Raw genomic sequence first — 12,248 nt, forward strand, 5'->3', positions numbered from 1 at the left:
AGGCCAAACGGTGTGGCCACACCGTTTGGGACTAAGAACAAACGACAACACCATTTTTAACCCGGTTCAAATCCCAAAACGGTGTGGCCACACCGTTTGGGACTAAGGACAAAGCGGTGTGGCCACACCGTTTGGGACTAAGAACAAACGGTGTTTTTAACCCGGTTCAAATCCCAAACGGTGTGGCCACCGTTTTGGGACTAAAACAAACGGTGTGGCCACACCGTTTGGGACAAATCCAAGCGGTGTGGCCCATCGTTTTGTAAAAGGCCAAAGCGGTGTGGCCACACCGTTTGGGACTAAGAACAAACGGACAACACCATTTTTTACCCGGTTCAAATCCCAAACGGTGTGGCCACACCGTTTTGGACTAAACAAGCGGTGTGGCCACACCGTTTGGGACTAGAACAAACGGACAACACCATTTTTTAACCCGGTTCAAAATCCAAAGCGGTGTGGCCACACCGTTTGGGACTAAGGAACAAAGCGGTGTGGCGGGACCGTTTGGGACTAAGGACACAAGCGGTGTGGCCACATCGTTTTGTACTAAAAACCAAACGGTGTGGCCACACCGTTTGGGACTAAGGACAACCAGACAACACCATTTTTTACCCAGTTCAAATCCCAAACGGTGGAGTAAGTCCAAACGGTGTGGTCACACCGTTCAAGAGGCAAAAAACACAGACACCACCATTTTATCCAAGTTCAAATCCCAAACGGCATGGCCACACCGTTTGGGACCTGAATCAAATGGTGTGGCCACACACGTTTGGTGTGCAATCTGAAACTACCTAGCCAGGTCGTTTTAGCCTCAAATTTTGTCTCTCAGTCCAGTCCAATCACTGTACACATCAATAATTACTACATGCATAATTACGTTTAAATCAACTGTTATACTAAAACTCAAGTTCATATAATTTACACAAACTTCTGACATGTAAAACTTCTGAAAGGTAATCAAGTTCTGACATATAATCAAGTTCATATAATTTACTAAACTTCTGATTGGTTCCAAAATGAATAAATAGTTTACTAAAACTATGATAACTAAAACTCTGACAATTCACCCAAATAACTAAAACTCTGACAATTCACCCAAATAACTAAAACCCAAATAAAACTCAAATCACTAAAACTTCTTCACAATTCGAACTCGACAACCCCACCAAATAAAGTTGGTGACATGAATGGCGTAGATATTAGGTGTCCTCAAACAACCCACCACGCTCCTTGCTAGGTTCCATCTGGCGGGATAAAATTGGATAAAGGGAAATGTTATCATTTGTGCCCTCGTCTTAGTTCTCCTCCCCATCCTCGTCTTACGTTCTCCTCATAATTAAAAATTAGTCTCGTCCTCTAACTCTACATCCAATCTGTAAATCAAAAAGAATGGAAAACGTTAAGTTTTAAAGGCAATTGTGTAAGATAGGATACTACGAATTAAGCTTAAGGAAACAATATTATACTTACTTGGGCCCTTCTTTTTTGTTTGGATTTTCGGGACAATTTCGTCTGTCATGGTTAACACCAACTTTGTTACAACATGTACATCTCCTCTCTGTCTTTGCTTTGGCTTTTGCGCATGCTTGTTCAAGACCCCCTTTTATTCTACCACTGTCCTTAGTTTTCTTATAAATCTTCACGACTTTTTTTCTTCCTTTTGTTTGAGAGATGTTAGGATTCAAAAGTAAAACTTGGGATAGGTCAAGTGGCGGTGCTGAACTATCAGCAATAGTGCATGAATTAACAACTGAAACACCAGGGTCAACTTCCTTCTGTTTCTTGAGCTCCACGGCGGTTCTTGCGGTCTTTGTAGCATTAATTGGTAAAATTTGAATCGGTTTCAGCGGCTTCATAAACCAACCCGATTAGCAACCATTTGAAGTCGAGTAATTCTCGATTACCTCGAGTTCTCATGGCCACTTACCGATCCGCGGTCATACTCAGCTCTATACTTATTTGCCCTTTCATCCACCTCTTAAGAATAAAGAGCTCGGGAATCTCAATATCCGACTCTCTGAAATACCTTTATGAGGTGTCCACAAAATATCCCCGAAATTCAAAAGTTTTGCATTCACAATTACCTTCTTTTTGTCATTTGGGTTGAACTTCACCTTCCATTCCGCTTTCGTCACACTGTAACTTCGCGACTTATAAGTGTAGGTTACATTTGCGTCGGTTACCTTTTTCATCATCATCACGGGACATACTTTCGGTTTATTCTTTCGAATTCTTGCTTGAATCTATCATAAGCATTCCTTGTGTATACACTTGCTTTGCACTCTTCAAGAGAAATGAATTACTGCCTATTATCCGATTCGAGTGTTGATAATATAATCCTCTTTTTTTTTCTCTTTCAACAATCCTCATCAAACACTTATCATTCTTCACTACAAACTCTCTAAGAGTTGTGCGTAGATGTGAAAAAGTTCTTGTAAAAGCGAAATTCATGCTTTTCGAGCGCCCGGTAGTCGAAGTCTTAGGCATAAAAAGTATCAAGTGATAAAGCTGGAGCCCATTTGTGTCGAATCTTGTACATCTCTTGAAGCCATTCATTCTCCTCCAACTTAAAACTAGACATCAATTCTGCCCACCTCCTTTCAAACACATCGGGGAATAAATATTTGCGAATCTGATGTTTGAATTCTTTTTTGAATTTTGACTTCCGATAATAATAATTTGGAAGTTTTTCAGGGAACTTCTTCATAATATGCCATAGGCAGAATCTGTGTCGAGTATTAGGGAATACCGTACCAATAGCTAGAGTCATAGCTCTATCTTGATCTGTGATAATTGCAGATGGGGCACGTCCGCCCATAGCTCCAAGCCAAGTCTCAAAAACCCACTGAAAAGAATCTTCTGTTTCATCCAAAAGTAGTGCACAACCAAATTGGATTGATTGCATATGGTGGTTAACTCCAGTAAATGGGGCGAATGGCATTTCATATACATTCTTCCGATATGTGGTATCAAAGAAAACCACGTCACCAAAATATTGAAACTGTGTACGCGACCGACCATCTACCCAGAAAAAATTAATGGCCCTTTGTTTCATGATCCATCTGTATTGCATAAAAGAAATTAGGATCCTCTATACTTTTTCTTGAAAAATGAAGCACCCGTGGTAGCATCACCTCTCACGGTTTCTTGTATTCTTTTGAGGGGCCCAAATGGTTCCAACAATCCCTATCATCAAAACCAATTTGTACTCCGTCAAGTATATCAACAACTTTATTCCACGGGTACACCACCATCCGCGAAATGAGTCAATCAACACCTTAGCTGCAGCGGGCATATTTCTATTAACAGGCATCGCATTCTTTTTGCGGACTAACCGGGTTGTGATTGTGCTTTCGCTACTAAATTTCATCACTTTCCGATTCCACTATTTTGCTTTGTCACCCTCATTGAAGCAAGGCACCCACATTTAAGCGTATTTGTGTTTCTTTTTCTCACTTCTTTCTCGGTTCCATCCACATTCTTATTTTTGCCTCCTCGATCTCTATAAACCCCAAATCGCGAGCAAGTCATTTGACAACTACTAACTTCATCCGAGCGAAAACTGATTTTTGAGCTTGAATTCTTGGACTAAATCCAAATGATTTTCCGTAATCTATATAGAATTGTTTTGCTGCCTCAAGAGTTTCAAAACACATTCCCAAACATGGTGGCTTCACAATTTCCACTTCCACTTCAAACTCACGGAGGTTGAGCGAGGAAGAAAATGCCCCGAAAGGTGCCGCAAAAAGGTGCATAAAAAGACTGCTTGCAAATAAATGTGTCCCGCGTCAAAAAAAAACAAATAAACTAACCGCGGTACAATAATCTGATTGAAATTAGTTGGTAGAAATCGAAAATAAAATTGAAACATTAGCTCACCTGAACACCGTATTCTTCCTTCTCTCCGACTTCATCAATCAATATTGAGTCGTCCATCTACTGATAACAAAAATGTCAAAATTGTGGAAACAAGGGCATTGTGAACAAAGTATAGTAGCAACTACAACTCAAACAAATTGTTGTCCATTTAAGCAAGTCACAAGTGTAAATGTATAATAAGGCTAGTCGAGAAAATGCATAAGGAAATTCAAAATAGAAATTAATGAGAAATAGAGAAATTACCTTTTGTGAAAGAAGCACACAAAGAGAGAACCCACTCGTGAATTATGGAGAGAAGAGGGTAGAAATTTTTTGGAGAAGAATTCTCGATGTAATTTTTGGAGAAGAATTCTCGATGTTTTTTGTTTATTTAGTGTTTTTGCTTTGCAAAATTTTGTTTTCTGAAATTTAGTTTGGGATTTGGCGTGGATCTGTTTTTTCTCTCTTGAGCGGTGCGGCCACACCGTTTTCACTAGGTCCCAAAGCGGTGTGGCCATGCGTTTGGGATTTGAGCTTGATAAAAATGGTGGTCTGTTTTTTTCCCTCTTGAGCGGTGTGATCATACCGTTTGGATTTAGTCCCAAACGGTGTTTTTTGACTTTATCCCAAGCGACATGGCCACACCGTTTGGGACCTAGTCCAATGGTGTGGTCACACCGTTTGGACTTAGTCCCAAACGGTGTGGCCATGTCGTTTGGGATTTGAGCTTGGATAAAAATGGTGTTGTCTGTTTTTTTTGCCTCTTGAACGGTGTGGCCACACCGTTCAAAAGGTGTTTAGGGTTTAGGCCACACCGTTCAAGATGCAAAAACAGGCTTGTTTAAAAAAACATTACGTTCTGCAATGACAAACTAAAATCGCCAAGTTGTCCGAGTGTAAAACTAGTACAGACTTGTGTTATGTTATGTTAGCTTGTGCTTTTTTCAGTCGGTGTTCTCATTGTCTTTTTCTATTCTACTTGCGGTTTTTGTATGTTTTACGTGAAATACCAATACTCGGCGGCTTGTACTTGTTCTCGACAGCTTGTAGGAACTTGTTTATCTTTATGTTTATGACAAAAAACTATTTAAGTTGTAGGAACTGTGGCGGCTTTTATTTAGCTTTTATTTTACGTGAAAACTATTAGAACAAACTACCAATCAAACTTATTCATTGTTATTAGAACAAACTACCAATCAAATTTATTCATTGTTACATCAACACAAGATTACGTAGCAAATAAATCGAGTCATAGTTCTGATAGATAAGCACAAGTTCACCACAAGTTCATAACCCGAGTCATAGTTACATCGAGTCATAACCACAAGTTCACCACAAGTTGTTACCAAGATAAGCAAAATGGATTAACCAGCAAGTTCACAAAATGAATTAACCAGCATAATTACATTCACCACAAGTTCACAAAAAGACGCAATACAAAGAACTTGAAATCAACCACGCACTCATCTAATTTTACAATGAAACTTCGAATTCTTTTCGACAAACCATCGTCGTCAATTTCAAGTGTAATTTTGACTTTTTATCTTTTTTGAAGGCGAGGAAGAGGTGATGGGAAGAGCTTGAACTTCGCTGCCAACTCAATGTTGCTCCTTAACCAAGCTAACAAAGTATCCAACCATTCAAAATCCTTCCCACACTTTCGGTGCAATTCAAAATTTTCTGCCTTCATTTTCCGTTTTCTTCATTGTTGTGTTAACCTTTCTGAACCCAGCGCCAATTCAACTATGCGCATCTTAGATTCTCTAGAGGTACTAATGGCGATGCTCTCGGCGTCTTCCAACCATTGGAAGTCTCCGCCAAAGTCGCGACAGGTCAAAATTTTTTCCCAAGAGATTGGATTTGGCTCATTTGTTTGGGATCCTACTTCCACGACATTTTCGAATGCAACAAAGGCGTGAGACAACCAACAACATTTCTCGATGAATGAGTGTTATCACCACACCTATTGCCTGAGTTCTTTCCATCTACAAGTAACAAAAATCCAAACAAACAAACATCCATTTAGCTACACTTGTCTAACAAACCAATAAAAAAAAAACTACGACCTATTTGAACTAGGACACAAGGACCGCGACTAATTAAAAATAAAACTATTTCTATTCTTTAGTTACACAACTAACTCTTGGGTTCAAGACCTTAAAAGTGTCTCTTCTACAGATAAATAACTATGGAAGTGGCCATATGTCATATACAAAGTGTCCATGTTACTTAGCAAAAAATCCAAAATTTGATTTTTGTCATCACTCCGTTGAAGATATCTCTTCTTGGACACCTCTGATTGTATAACTATCCAAATCACCTTTTCCTTTGCAACTTCATCTCTAAAAGCGTATTTAAGAATTAGCCTCCGCGCCTTCACATTAGATATTCTAACTTCAACTTCCCAATTTTGTATCAACAACTCCTTTTTTCATATAGACTTTAAAGAAGTAAAGTCACGAGGTACTAAGTAAAACTTCACGATAAAAAGGCTTCCATTAGCCTATAGTAAAAGTACATAGTCAAAAGAAGGAAAACCAACCACATAAAGTATCTTCCCTGCGGTAACCTTTACAAGCGAGGGGTCAAGTCTATTACCCTAGTCCAATCACGGGTCGATTACTCATGAAAGTATTTTGACCACGAGTTTGGTGAACATTTGGGCTTTAAACCTAGTGTTAGAGGAGGCTGCTTGGAAATATGGCTTAGAAGACTTAAGATAAAATCAATGCAATCGATGTCATATGTCGTACTTTGTACAAATTCCAGTCTCTTACAATGATTGTTAAGGTGAACTAAAGAGAAGAGGGTATTCCACACTCTCTTCATGGCAACAGAACGAAAGAGATAAAGAGAGGCCTCTGGTTTCTGCAAGAGAACCAAATGTCTTTCAAAACCAAAACATCGCAAGCTTCAAACACATTTCCACGTAAGTCCCTGATCCGACTAAATACAAAAGAAAGCCCATGCACAACCATAAAAGTGAGTTCTTCCCTACTTCACTTGTCCAACAAACCAATAAAAAGTTGAGTTTTCTAATTTTATATAGAAAGTCAGGCTAAACTGAGATCCAAGAACAACTTAAAACCTAAGCGCACAATGCGGATGCATCTAAAAGCTTGTTGTAGCTCATGGCGGATTACTTGGGAGACAAAAGAGGAAAAAGTATACATATTTCGAGGGTGGCTCCTAACTTCCTTCATTTCAAATGAGCCAATTACGTTAACTCACGAACTCGGCCGAGTTCAAAACTCTGACGAGTAGTTCAAAACTCACGAAAGAGTTCACCCGAACTCGAAAGAGTTCAAAACTTTGAACTCTCGAAAGAGTTCACGAACTCGACGAGTTCAAAACTTTGAACTCGACAGAAGTTCAAAACTCTGAACTCTGAAAGAGTTCACGAACTAACGAGTTCAAAACTCGATAGAGTTCACCGTTCATAACTTCATTGCTTGATTTAATGATTTATTTATTTTGAATCATTCATCTCTTATAACGAGTTCAAGTTTTGAACTCTTTCGAATTTTGAACTCTTTTCAGTTTCAAACCTGAACTCTGAAACAGTTCACCGAACTCTAACTTCAAAACTCGAACTCAAAAAGAGTTCAAAACTCTCGGCGAGTTCACCGAACTCTAACGAGTTCAAAACTCTGAACTTCGAAAGAGTTCAAAGCTCTAACGAGTTCCCGAACTCGGCGAGTTCAAAACTCTAAACTTCGAAAGAGTTCAAAACTTCACGAAGAGTTCAAAACTTCAAAACTCGATAGAGTTCACACGAACTCGGACGAGTTCACCGTTCATAACTTCATTGCTTGATTTAATGATTTATTTATTTTGAATCATTCATCTCTTATAAATCCAATCAAGTAAACAAACAAAATATCTTCAATTAATAATTCAATCCCACTTAAATGTTTATAAAGCAAACAAATATCAAACAAACCCATAGCAACGCCAATTAGTTCCATAAAAAAGAAGCAAAATCCCAATTTATAAACAACAAAATCTTGTTTGAATGGAAGAAACAAACCTGTGAAAATAAAGGTTGCTCCGACTTAAACCAAGCTTGAAACGAATATTGATTCGTCAATGAACACCTTAATTCAACACAACAATGGTTAATTAGCACATTGTTTTCGAGTGAAACACTGATTTTTTGGAGATAAGATTAAAAGAGAGAATGTAAACACAAACCTTAATTGTTTTCGGAGAGTGTAGCTGTGTCCACTGATTTTTTTTGGAGATTGATTCGTAAACACTGATTTTTTTGGAGAAGAAGGTAAACATTCGATTTTTTATTTGAGAAGAAGGTAAACATTCGATTTTTTATTTGAATCCTATTTCATGTTTTTTGTTTTTCACACTGATTGTCACAATGATTGTCACACTGAAATTGGAGGAGATTTTGTTTTTCACAACGATGAACTAATTGGAGAAGAAGGTAAACATTTCGTGTTTTTTGTTTTCAAAATTCCTGAAATTTTGGTTTTTCTGGAATTTCGTTTTTTGTTTTTCTGATTTCTGTTGTCCGTAGGATCAGTTGGGTTGATGCACGAGATGAAAGGTGTGGATCGGCTGTGTCCACAATGTGGCTACAGTACCTGTGGCTGTATCCCAACCCATATATATATATATATATATTTGAATATGAGCATATTTGAGAGTAGCTTGACAAGTACGTAACTTGTTTTGTTATTTATTTATTTATTTGTTACTGGAAGAAAGTTATTAGAATGAGTTGCACAAACGGTTTCAAGAATATTTGACCCGGTGGGATGGTGATACTATGCCGATTGCTAGAGGAGTGTGAGATGGCTTCAAACGATCGAACACGGTGCCACTTGCCACCTTTGCCTTACGGAACAATCTAGAATTTTGGACCGGCCCTAGCTAATAACTGATAGTACATATATATTTCTGAATGTTTGCCAGATGCTTTTGATCGAAGTCAAAATCTTATTTGTTGTCTGAAATCTGTAATTAGATTTTGATGTATAAAATGTGTTACCGCCCACTCCGTGGTTGTAATATCTTATGCTGGCAATCTTTCAGATGGACGCCCATCATGGACATATCGAAGAGCTAAGTGGTGGTGATCTACCAATTAGGAGATCAAGAGCTGGAGGTAACAAAGTTTGTGGGGGAGCAGCATGTGGATTTTCGGACAGTGGAAGCAACTCCAAGGATGCCAAAGAACGAGCTGCATCAATGCGCAAACTTCTAATTGTTGTTGTTCTCTGCGTTATCTTTATGGTGTTGGGAGATTTCACTAGAAAGTCACACCTCAATCTAGCTACTTTCTATCCCAAATGATTTCAACTTGGAGATCACACCAAAGAAATCACCCACCCAAGACTTTGGTAGTTATCACAACAAACTCAAACAAGCAAAGCTACTAATTTATCATCACCCATAACAAGCAAACAATAAATAAAGAAGTAAATATGCAAAGAGACACAAAGATTTAGGTGGTTCGGTAAATATTACCTACATCCACACAAGAGCCGAGTTTCCTTTATAGCAAAGATTGGAGAGTTTACAAGAGATATCAAGAATCAAGAACAAGAGGCCTCACTCAAACCCTAGCTCAATAGAGCTCCCACAATACCCAAGAAATGAATCTCTCAAAAGTTATCTCAACCCTAACCATAAGTTTCTTTATATAGGTGGGGAGAAAATTTCATGAGAAAGTGGATTTGGTTATTGAAATTTCGACAAAACCGTCAAAATTTCATAATATTTCGTCAAGGCAATTTCGGTCGGTTCACCGGGCCATCCAAACTTCTCAAGGTTGGTCGGATCGGCCGACTTCAAAAACAGGAAGGAAGAAATGTGCATGAATCTCGATTGGTTCTCTTGGGCGTCCAAACTTTTAAAGTTGGTCGATCAGTGACTTCGATCAGGGGAGAGAAAAACTACACAAAGGTGGGGCAGATCTTGGGTCAGTCCAAGAGTGAAAAACTGGCTTAATCCGACCATCTATGTTTCACAACTGTTAGTTCCTCACTACCATCACCGGAGCAAAGCTCGACGGTTCCACAAACCCAACAATCTCCCACTTGGAACCTATCGAGATTCTACAAGCACATCACATCTCAATTGTAAAAAACTTCATCCAAATCCAATTTACTAATGAAACACTCGGCTCATCCATCATGGTCTTCAAGCAAGAAGACCCACCGAAGTTGAACACAACTTCAACTTCTCAGTAGGCACGGTCTTGGTCAACATATCCGCCGGATTCTCACTCCCTCGGATCTTCTCAAGTGCCAAAACCTTATCCTCCAACAGAGATCGGATAAAATGATACCGGAGACCAATGTGCTTGGTCCTAGAATGAAAGGCGGAATTCTTAACAAGATGTATAGCACTCTGACTATCATTGTGTAACACACTTCTCTCTTGCTTCATCCCAAGCTCTTCCATCAATCCCTGTAATCAAATCATCTATTTGCTTGCTTCTGTAACAGCCACATACTCTGCTTCTGTGGTAGACAAAGCAACGATATTCTATAACTGAGAAATCCAACTCACTGCAGTAGCACCTACTGTAAAAAGATAACCAGTAGTGCTTCTTCTGTGATCTACCTCACCTGCAAAACCAGCATCCACATATCCTTGCAGGTTCACAACACCCCTTCCATAACATAGGCATTTCTCTGTAGTACCTCTCAGATATCTCAATATCCACTTCACGGCTTCCCAATGTTGCTTGCCAGGATTAGACATAAATCTACTGACAGCTCCCACTGCTAGGGCTATATCCGGACGCGTGCAAACCATGGCATACATAAGACTTCCAATGGCAGAGGCGTATGGTACCTTAGCCATGAAGTTGCTTTCCTCAACAGTCTTGGGAGAGTGTTCCTTGGATAACTTGAAGTGGACTGCCAAAGGTGTGCAAACTGGTTTCGCACCACCCATGTCGAACCTCTTCAATACGTTCTCAACATACTCAGCCTGAGACAACTCTAGAATATCTTTCTGCCTATCTCTTCTGATCCTCATCCCTAGAATCTGTTTCGCTGCACCCAAGTCCTTCATAGAGAACTCACTTGCTAACTTCTCTTTCAATCTCCCAATTTCTGACATATCAGAACTCACTACTAACATATCATCAACATATAGCAATAGGATGACGTAGCTGGAGTTGAACCTCTTGAAGTAGCAACAATGGTCAGCGTTGCATTTATAGTAGCCATTTCCTTGCATGAAGTTATCAAACTTCTTGTACCCTTTACCCTAGGGCTTGTTTCAAACCATACAAGCTCTTTCTGAGCCTGCATACCATATTCTCTTTACCTTTCTTGTTGAAACCCTCCGGTTGCAGCATGTAAATTTCCTCAACTAGGTCACCATGGAGGAAGGCAGTTTTAACATCCAACTGCTCAAGATACAAATCTTCCGCTGCAACAAACTCAACACTGACCAAATAGTATTTAGTTTCACCACTGGGGAGAATATCTCTGTGAAGTCAATGCCTGCTTTCTGCTGAAAACTCTTGACTACTAGCCTCGCTTTGTATCTCTTGGAACCATCATGTTCATCTTTAACTCTAAACACCCATTTGTTCTGTAGAGCCTTCTTGCCCATGGGTAGTTTGGCTAACTCCCACGTGCCATTAGAGATGAGGGACTTTATCTCATCTTGCATAGCAAGCTCCCACTTGCTTGCATCACTCGCCTCCAATGCTTCATCATAGCATTGAGGCTCGCCACCATCGATGAAAGTAGCAAGTAATTCACATAGGTGGAGGGCGGATATCTCGTTACTTTCGGTACATGTGGCACGGATGTCTTCCTTGGGGCCGCGAGGTGAAGATGGACTTCGGTGGTGTAGTATCCTTATTATTCTCTCGAGTCACTATTCTTGTCATCATCCGGTGGGACTCCCACTATACCACACGACTTACATGGAAGTCTTCCAACTCAACATACTGCGTAAACTTCTCGTACCCGATTCCTTGGTTTGTGCTTCATCTCTGTCCTTGTACATCACCTTCTCATTAAACATAACATCTCTACTATGAATGATTTTCCGATTTTGATCATCCCAAAAACGATACCCAAAATCATCACCGCTATAGCCGATAAAGGTGCACTTTAGTGACTTAGCATCAAGCTTGCTTCTAGCTTGGTCACTAATGTGGACATAGGACACACAACCAAACACCTTCAAATGGGAAAGGTTCACATCCTTCCCGCTCCACACTTCCTCTGGAATCTTAAAGTCCAAAGGTACTGATGGTCCTTTATTGATCGGGGTAAGGCTGTTTGCTAACACTTTCTGCCCGAACTGGCTTGGGCAAGCTCGCTGAGTGTCGCGCATACACCTAGCTCTCTCTGTCAGTGTTCTATTCATCCGCTCTGCAACCCAATTCTGCTGAGGTG

The sequence above is a fragment of the Coptis chinensis genome, chromosome 6 (genome assembly GCF_015680905.1).
Source record: "Coptis chinensis isolate HL-2020 chromosome 6, ASM1568090v1, whole genome shotgun sequence".
Taxonomy (NCBI): Eukaryota; Viridiplantae; Streptophyta; class Magnoliopsida; order Ranunculales; family Ranunculaceae; genus Coptis; species Coptis chinensis.